A 9,449-nucleotide genomic window follows, 5' to 3' on the forward strand; every position below is an offset into this window, starting at 1 on the left:
CTGCAGTGCCCTGTTCAGTGGGGAGGCAAGTGGTAAACTTGAATATGACAATGTGATGGGTAAAACTGACAATATTGTGTTGGCTAAAGTTGATGGCCCAGCTGCTAATGAGCTAGTGCAGCTCACTAGAGATATAAATGTTGCTATGAATACAGTTAAAGATGTGTTATCTCCCCTAGCAACTGTAATGAATGCCACAGAGGTGTCCCTAGAAACCCCCAGGGAGCTCTGCGTTTTGGAGCCGGAGGTTGCCTGGGACAGCTATGGTGCCATTCTGAAGGATAAGACGGTACCTGAACATAGTAATAATGAAATGTTAAATGCTAAAACTAATGTGTTTGAAAACACTCATGATGGAAGTGTCTTAATGCTGTCTGGCAATGACAGGTGTGAAGGTCTTCATGCATTTAATGAAGCGCCACCAGAAGGTGAGAGTGTGGTATTGCAGCCTGCAATGGTTAAAAATGTATTACCACAGTCTGGTTTACACAAAAGTGATGTTTGCAATGTGTCTGTTGCTGTGCCACTCTGTCCCTCTGGTAGCGCAGAGATATTAGACTGGGACAGATGGGCAAAAAGCCTGTTGGCTTTGTTGGAAAAGGCCTCTGTTGGTAAGAGTGGAGCAGACATGATTTCTGCAGTGCCAGATGAAGGACCTGCAGAGCAACTTGTATGCAATGGTGCATTTGCTGCTGCAGATGTTGCTCAAAAGATGGAAGCGCCAAGTAACGGCGAACGCACAGAAGAGGTCATGTCTGTGATCCACAAAGGTTCTAATGATGTGGTAATGGATGGTGACGTGCCAAATGAGCTGATGTTGGTGGAAGTGCCAGAGGGCACAGCAATAAGTCAACTGATTGTAGTCAAAGATCCAAATGTTGTGTTATGCGATGATGTTCAGCGGTTGGGACAGTTGCTGGCAGAGGATCTCATGCCAGTGGAGTTGGTGTATACTGAAGCTGCCAGAGACAACCACTCCGTTGGGTGTGGTTCCTCTCCAGATACTGCCCTGCCAAACATGGGTGAAATTAAATATGACAAATGCATTGATATTTCTGACCATGATGAAAAATGCAGCATGTTGGCGATTTTTGATGGTATGGTTGCCATGGGTGACATCAAAAATAAAGGTAGACCTGATGGTCTTGGTCAAGTTGATATGGTTGTAGAAAACCCTGAAAATTGTAGCGAGACAGGGAATGATGGGTTTGACACCGAAGAGGTAAAAGGTAAAGCAGAATTAGGCCCCCTACAGGTTCAGGAGGGTAATTCTGGGGAAGGTTTCCTGAGGTTTGAGGAACTTCTAGGATCTGAGAAGGATCCTGGTAAAAAATGGTTGGAGGGAAAAAGCCCAAAACTTAGCAAGGTGTCACATGACTTAAAAACCTCAGAGTGGCGAGATAGTCAGGATGTCCTTCAGAGGGAGACTAGAATGAGGCCGCAGTCATATGAGGGTGTTAGTGATGAAACTGACATAATGAAGCATGCAGTGTACATGGGGAAACAAGTGACGCTAAGTTTGGACAGTAAGTGGGTGCCCGTACATAGAGCTCAGAGAGGGACCAGCGTCACCCCAATAAAAGAGCCCCCGCTTATTACTAAACAAGTGTATAAAAATATGATCCCTTACAAATTAAATAAAGGGAAAGGGGGTGGTCTATCGGAAATTGAGGGAGACTTTGGTAGCCTTAATGGTATCGGACCCTCAAAGCTCAGAAATCAGCCTTGGGTGCAAAAAGGTACCAAGAGTAGTAAACTCCCTACTGATAAGGTGGCTAGTGTAGGTCCAAGGGAAATGGGAAGACAGCGCTTTTGGAAGCATACACGTAAAAAGGCATGGGAGTGTCTTTGCAGACCCCGAGTAAATCTAGCAGGGGGACGCGGAGAAAGTCACCGGATGGGACAAGGTTTGGCCCATGTGGGTGGTAGCTTGCATGGTCATGCCAAAGTGAGGAGGTTGTACTGGTGTGTTCCGCCCTCTGGGTCGAAACAAGGGGGGGGAGATATGTAGTAGTGTGGTACCCCAGGGGTGTGGTGACCCAGGATTCTCAACCAGGCAGGTTGAGGGGCTCCAGGGTATTTGCTATTTTAAGAGGAAACTGGCTTTTCAGTTTCCTCTGTGTTTACTAAAATCCACTTTGGGATCTGGAGCCTGGGGATTTCGTAGAGATCCGGGTGGGAAGAAATCCCCAGTCCTGAGTTCAGGCTTTAGAGCTGATCAGCACACTGATTGTGCAGGTGTGTGTGGGCCTGATAGGAGACTCAGGACCAGCATTCTGGGCTCCACCCTCCCCAGGAGTCCAGGCTTACAAGGGAGAACTCAGAGAGTGCAGGTGTGCACTGGGAAGTAGCTAGAGAGCTGTAGAGTGCAGTTGTGCACCGTGAAACCCAGAGACCTAAATCTGAGGTTGCTGACAGGCGTCAGGAGGGCTTCATGCTGAGCAGTGGTGCTACTGCTGAAAACGGCCAGGTGGCTTGGCATTTCCTTTTACATGTGTGAGCCAGGAGGCTGAAGTCATTATTTTGTTTGGACTTTATTTTTGCCTTTAATAAAAATGGGCTACCAGGCCCTTAAATATAGTTCTGGACTGGCGTGAATCGCTTAAAAACCGCATATCCCACTTAAGCTAAACCCCCCCCAATATTACAATTGCTTTACATTTTGAAGATAAAATCTTACACTATTAGCCAGATTCAGGTATGGCGGCGCATCTTTGAGGCGGCGTAGCGTGTCGTATTTACGCTACGCCGCCGTAAGTCAGAGAGGCAAGTGCTGTATTCACAAAGCACTTGCCTCCTAAGTTACGGTGGCGTAGCGTAAATGGGGCCGGCGTAAGCGCGCCTAATTCAAATGAGGATGGGGGGGCGTGTTTTATGTAAATTACTCGTGACCCGACGTGATTGATGTTTTTTAAGAACGGCGCATGCGCCGTCCGTGTACATATCCCAGTGTGCATTGCTCCAAAGTATGCCGCAAGGACGTATTGGTTTCGACGTAAACGTAAATTATGTCCAGCCCCATTCACGGATGAGTTACGCAAATGACGTAAAATTTTCGAATTTCGACGCGGGAACGAGGGCCATACTTAACATTGGCTACGCCACCTAGGGGGCAGCTTTATCTTTACGCCGGCGTACCTCTTACGGAAACAGCGTATATTTACTGCGACGGGCGCACGTACGTTCGTGAATCGGCGTATCTAGTCATTTACATATTCTATGCCGAACTCAACGGAAGCGCCACCTAGCGGCCAGCGGAAAAATTGCACCCTAAGATACGACGGCACAGGCCGTCCTATCTTAGCTAGGTTTAAGTGTATCTCAGTTTAAGAATACACTTAAACTTACGACGGCTTAGATTCCGAGTTACGTCGGCGTATCTACTGATACGCCGGCGTAACTCTTTGTAAATCCAGCTATATGACTATAACACGCTATCTTGCAGTTACATTGCTCTACATATTGGAGATGTAAAACGCAACCTTGTGCTATGACATTGCTCTACATATTGGAGATGTAAAACGTTACCTTATGATGTTTTTCTACATTTCGGAGATATAACACTTTCACTGTTAGAGCCGGTTCACACTGGGGCGACCTGTCAGGCGACTCAGCCGCCTGACAAGTCGCGGTCCACAGTAGTCAATGGAACCGTTCTAATAGGAGCGACGCAAGTCGCTCCGACTTAGAAAAAGGTTCCTGTACGACTTTGGGGGCGACTCGGGGCGATCTGCATTGACTTCAATACTGAAGTCATTTTGCAAGTTGCCTCTCAAGTCGCCTTGAGATCGCCTTGCCGAGTCGCCCCCAAAGTCGTGCCGCCTGTGTGTGAACCGGCTCTTACATTGCTGTACATAATGGAGATGTAAAACGCTATCTTACACAATGACGTTGCTCTACTTATTGGAGATGTAACACGCTATCTTACACAATGACGTTGCTCTACATTTCAGAGATGTAACACGCTATCTTATTCCCAGTACACACAATCAGAAAATCGTATGAAAAATACAGATTTCAGAGCGATTGTACGATAATCTGATTGTTAGTACAGAGATTTCGAAAGCCGATCAGGACAGTTCATCTGATATTATTTGATCGGACATGCACAACATTTTTTATTTTTTTTGCACAATATCAGATCATAAGATTTTAGTTTAATCAGTACAGCTGTCATTCGAAAATACAATACGAATGCATTAGGGTCCTTTCACACGTGCGGACCGTTCGTCCGTTTTTTCATACGTCCGTTTTCCTTCCGTCAAAAAAACGGAACGGACGAAATACGGATGTTAGCGGACGATCCGTTTAACATCCGATCCGCTAACATCAGTTTTTCATCAAAAAATTTAATAAAAATAAAGTTCTAACAAAAAAAAAAACGGATAAAAAACCGGATCAACTGATGATAAAAAACTGATCTAAAAAACGGTCCGCACGTGTGAAAAGACCCTTACAACACATGACATCACTTCTGAATTTTTATTCTGTCGTTCACAAATTTTTGTGACTTTAGTAAACTTATCAGATTCGATCTGAGGCTAGCATGCAAAAAAACGGACAATCATTCGTCTGATAATCTCATTGTGTGTATACACATTGGAGATGTAACACGCTATCTTACACAATGACGTTACTCTACATATTGGAGATGTAACACGCTATCTTACACAATGATGTTGCTCTACATATTGGAGATGTAGCACGCTATCTTACACAATGACGTTACTCTACATATTGGAGATGTAACACGCTATCTTACACAATAACGTTACTCTACATATTGGAGGTGTAAGGCCTCGTACACACGGCCGAGGAACTCGACGTGCCAAACACGTCGAGTTCCTCGGCGAGTTCAGGGATGAAGCCGCCGAGGAGCTCGGCGGGCCGCCTTCTCCCATAGAACAACGAGAAAATAGAGAACATGTTCTCTATTTTCTCGACGAGTTCCTCGGCGGCTCCATCGGGCCAAAAGTGTACAGACGACAGAGTTTCTCGGCAGAATCCGGCTCTGACAGAGTTTCTCGCCGAATTCTGCCGAGAAACTCTGTCGTGTGTACGAGGCCTAACACGCTATCTTACACAATAACGTTATTCTACACATTGGAGATGTAACACGCTATCTTACACAATAACGTTACTCTACATATTGGAGATGTAACACGCTATCTTACACATTAACGTTATTCTACATATTGGAGATGTAGCACGCTATCTTACACAAAAATGTTACTCTACATATTGGAGGTGTAACACGCTATCTTACACAATGACGTTATTCTACATATTGGAGATGTAACACGCTATCTTACACAATGACGTTGCTCTACATATAAGAGTTGTAGCAATGCATGCTACCTTACCATCGGTTGTGTAGTATAGTGCTCTTTGGGCTGAGTATTAACAAATCCCAGCACATGCTGTCAGTTTATAGTCTGTAGCAGGCCTAACATACAGTACAAGAACTTAGCCAAGGTAGTTAGAAGACACCAGTGTGCTTCTTCTGGGTAGAATGATGGGAAGGTCTCTTACCTTGTAGTTGTGCAGAGTCTCTCTCCGGCAGGCAGACAAGTACTAGGCTAGTATATAGACTGTGTTCTCTGTACAGCTCTGTAGGAACTGCCTTCTGATACATCCTTTCCTGTCTGACCTCTTTACCTTTCCTGTTGACTGAACTACCCTGAGCTCTGCTCGGACTCTCTGAACTAACAAAGAGTTGACCATTAACACCATGGCCCGGCCGCCCGGGTGACCATGGCTTTCACAGAGGCTTTCTGCTACTGAATGTTTGCTTAGGTATGCTCAGGGAATGCATTTATTTGTACAACATTGTGACAGAGATTAAAAGTGTCTGTGTACAACCCATTACATCACATATTGTACTCCTCCAGCAAAGTTTTTTTTTTGTTTGATTTGTTTATTTAGAAAATCAAAGCATATGTGAACCCAAGGCAACATTTTTGCATATACTATATACAGTGTGTGTGTGTGTGTGTGTGTGTATATATATATATATATATATATATACACACACACTTTTATTCATAAGTGATAACATAATACTAAACATAAAGCTGCTTGCCATCCAACGCATGACTATTTACGTTGGCAGAATGGCACGGCTGCGCAAAGGGACGTACCTGTATGTCCCCTTTAAATCGCGACAAAGTGGGCGCGCGTGCGCCGCGTGCTCCGTGAGTGTGACCGCGGGTCCCGCAGACTCGGTGCCCGTGATTGTGTCAGAAAGGGGAGATGCCTATGTAAACAAGGCATTTCCCTGTTCTGCCTAGCAACATGACAGAGATCTACTGCTCTCTGTCAGTGAGGAGAGCAGTGATCTATGTCATGTGCTAGTGAGACCCCCCCCCCTACAGTCAGAATCACTTCATAGAACACGCTTAACCCCTTGATTTACACAGTAATCAGTGTATTTTTGAAAGCACTAATCGCTGTATAAATGACAATGGTCCGAAAAGTGTCAAAAGTGTCCGATGTGTCCGTCATAATGTCGCAGTCACGATAAAAATCGCGATCACGATAACAATTATAACAAAAATGCCATAAAACTATCCCCTATTTTGTAGATGCTATAACTTTTGCGTAAATTAATACTTTTTTTAAAGGCACTTGTGACATAGGGGATTGTTGGCTCTCGTGTTAGATGCGTTTTCTTGTAGTGAGTCCACACCAAACAGGCATATATCGTTAAGGGCCTGGTAGCCCACGTTTATTAAATGAGAAAAAAAAAAGTCCACTCAGGAATCCCACGCAGGGGTTTAAACGTCATTCAGAGATAACTGAAAATACAAGCCCACCTGGCTACTCTTCAACGGCACTGCTGCTATAGGTACTGGTACCTTAAACCACCCAATCTTCCAGTCTCAGTCTTGGACGCACACAGCTTTGGGCTTAAACACACACAGCTTGAAGACCCTTAATGCACACAGCTTTAGGCTCCTTTGGGGCACACAGCTTTGAAGCCCTTCAACGCACACAGCTTTGAACTACTTAAAGGGGTGTTCCAGTCATTTTTAATAAACATACACTCACCTGCTCCACATTCCAGCGACGCGCCGGCCGGGGGTCCGCTCCTCTGCCCCCCCCCCTCTCCCCGGGCGGCGTCTTCATTCTAAGTGTGGGCACCCGGCCGGCTTTCGGCTTCACGGCCGGGCACCCACTGCACATGTGCGAGCGGCACTGCGCCATCCGATTGGACAGGCGATCGCCTCGGAGCTGTCATGTGTCCCAGGCGAAATCGCCTACAGGGGGGGCTGCCAAAAGGCGATATGACGTATTGCCTTAACAGCCCCTCGGCGGAAGGAGGAAGTGGGACAGGAAGTCCCACTCCTCCTGAAGCCCCCACCCCCCCCCCCAAAAAAAATGACATGCCAAATGTGGGTATACCCAATAACCCATATAATTTAAATTATCTTTACTTATCGTCCTAATAATTAACAATATTTAAGTCTTTTTTTTTTTTTCGGATTCTGTCTGAATATTATTTTTTACAAAATTAGCACACCAACAAAAAATATTTATAATTCTCCTAACATGTGATACACAATGAAATGTTTATTATAGAGGTCCTGTAATAAAGCTGATTTGCACACAGGAAAGTTGCATGGTCATAAGTTCTTATCAGTCAGCAGAACTGTACACAACCTGAACTTCCATTGTTCTCAAAGTTCTGAGCTCAGCAAATAACTGGTCCTGATGTTTTTTTTTTCCGTTCATAAACAGGAAACCGATTTGTTTCTGTCACATTTCTCTGCTGATACATTGATTCTCATATATGTTTCATATGGATACTATATCAGCAGTGATATCGCCAATATATATCCATTTACAGTAGTAATCTCTTTATTGTAGCAATGAATGAGAATGAGTACCAATAGTAAAATTGTCCACAGATTCTGCGTACAGCCTCATATAGATGTCAGTGGTTATACACATGTGGAGGAGCAGCTGAATTTTTTGGGTCCTTCCCCCACACAGCCAGGCAACAGGAACTTTCATGCCGCGTACACACGATCAGTTCCTCTGATGAGAGCGGACCGATGGACCGTTTTCATCGGTTAACCGATGAAGCTGACTGATGCATACCTCCCAACTGTCCCTGATTTCGAGGGACTGTCCCTGATTTGGAGCAATGTCCCTCTGTCCCTCATTCTCCTCATTTGTCCCTCATTTTGGTCTGTTCTATATAGATGTATATAAAATTCACTTTTTATCTATCAAAAAGGGTTTTCCAGTGCTAAACCTTTCATCTGATTTCTAAATTGCTGCATTTTTTAATTCCAAGAGCCAATATAAAGGAATAGTAGTGGTAAAAAAAGCACTTGTGGGTTTAACCAATCGTATGTTTTTGTACAATTCTCCTTTAAGGGGGCGTGACAAGGGGTGTGTCCTATGCCTTCATACTTTTGCCAATAGGTGTCCCTCATTTCCATCTCAGAAAGTTGGGAGGTATGCTGATGGTCCGTCGCGCCTACACACCATCGGTTAAAACGCGGTGACATAAAATACGACGACGTGCTGAAAAAAACGAAGTTCAATGCTTCCAAGCATGCGTCGACTTGATTCTGAGCATGCGTGGATTTTTAACCGATCGTCTTTGTCCTATCGGTTAGGAATCCATCGGTTAAATTTAAAACAAGTTGGCTTTTGTTTAACCGATGGTTAAATAACCGATGGCGCCCACACACGATCAGTTTTGACCGATGAAAACGGTCCATCAGACAATTCTCATCGGTTTAACTGATTGTGTGTACGCGGCATCACACTTTTCTTCATAGGCTCAATAAACAGTCTAGGGTTTTTTTTTTTTGATTTTTGTTTATTTAGAGCAGTGGTCTCCAAGCTGTGGCCCGGGGGCCAGATGCGACCCATTGCTTGCTTTTATCTGGCCCTTGGGTAGGGTGACCAGACATCCCTGGTTTCTGGGGACAGTCCCTGGATTGAGGACAAGTCTGTTCCTGGTTTTAGTCCTGGATTGGATTTGAACAGGGGCTGGGGCAATTTCAAAAACAGTCAGTGCAGAAAAAAATATATATCTGAATTACACACCCCCGCTTCACCGTACCTACTAGCTTAGGGGGGGTGTAGTTTTTTCCATTACCTGTGCCCCCTTTCTGATGATCATTAGTGTTGAGCGGAATACGCCATATTCGATTTCGCGATATATCACGAATATATAGACGAATATTCGTGAAATATTTGCTAAAATCGAATATTCGTGATATTTTATCAAAACATTTTTTTTTTGCAAAATTTCGCTAATGCGAATGCGAAATTGATTGCGAAATTTTGAAACATTCAATTTCACCTGCCCTTTGGAAAAAGTGTGGTTTTACGTAATGGACCCTGCAACTAACAACAAGGTATTAATAAAATAAATACATTATTATATAGATTTGAGGGTTTACTATGACCAATTTTGTATATTGATT

At 44.3% G+C, this 9,449-nt stretch overlaps 1 protein-coding gene across 2 annotated transcripts in view; it reads right to left on the reverse strand.

The window, feature by feature from the left end:
• SH3TC1 (SH3 domain and tetratricopeptide repeats 1) overlaps positions 1–5,771 on the reverse strand; it is a 117,470-nt gene extending 111,699 nt beyond the window's left edge. For both annotated transcript variants that reach the window (XM_040335368.1, XM_040335369.1), the window contains exon 1: positions 5,533–5,771. The gene's annotated coding sequence lies outside the window, so the exon portion shown is untranslated. The remainder of the gene's footprint in view (positions 1–5,532) is intronic.
• Between the last annotated feature and the right edge of the window lie 3,678 nt (positions 5,772–9,449).

Source organism: Rana temporaria, chromosome 1 (assembly GCF_905171775.1).
Source record: "Rana temporaria chromosome 1, aRanTem1.1, whole genome shotgun sequence".
Taxonomy (NCBI): domain Eukaryota; kingdom Metazoa; phylum Chordata; class Amphibia; order Anura; family Ranidae; genus Rana; species Rana temporaria.